The sequence below is a fragment of the Corvus brachyrhynchos genome, unplaced genomic scaffold (assembly GCF_000691975.1).
Source record: "Corvus brachyrhynchos isolate BGI_N302 unplaced genomic scaffold, ASM69197v1 scaffold302, whole genome shotgun sequence".
NCBI lineage: Eukaryota > Metazoa > Chordata > Aves > Passeriformes > Corvidae > Corvus > Corvus brachyrhynchos.
The window spans coordinates 5,140,391-5,140,908 of NW_008237244.1; positions in this window are offsets into that span (position 1 = coordinate 5,140,391).

Consider the following 518-nt stretch of genomic DNA (forward strand, 5'->3'; position numbering starts at 1 on the left):
CCGAGGTGTGCGTGAGGGGAGGGAGAGGCCCCCGGCGCGGTTTTCCGAGTGGGAAACGGGGCCGTGGGGGTTTTCCTCTGAAATGCTCGTGAAGGGTCTTTAACAGGTACGAAGCACGTTAACTCCACAAGAGACCGCTAAAGTCTGTTCCCTAAGCCGGGGACCTTTCTGCCCTGAAAAAGCCCCCCACATTCCTTCGGTCAGGAGTCAGAGTCACAAAACTGCTGACTGTTACGGAGACCGAATATGGGAAAATGTCTAAATTTTGTAGGGCGTATTGGCATTTACTCTGAATTCCTTTTAAAGAATGGTGCTCTGGTGTTTTTTTCCCCCCTTGAAATGTTCGAGTTGACTTGAACAGTCACAAAGCATGTTAACTCCGCAAGAGACCACTGAAGCTTGTACTGAAACGTCGGGGTTTGGGGGTTTTTTTAATTAATTTTTTTTATTAATTTTTTTTTTATTAATTTGCCCCGTGGAGATTCCCGGGTTTTTTTTTTTATTACTTTGCCCCGGGG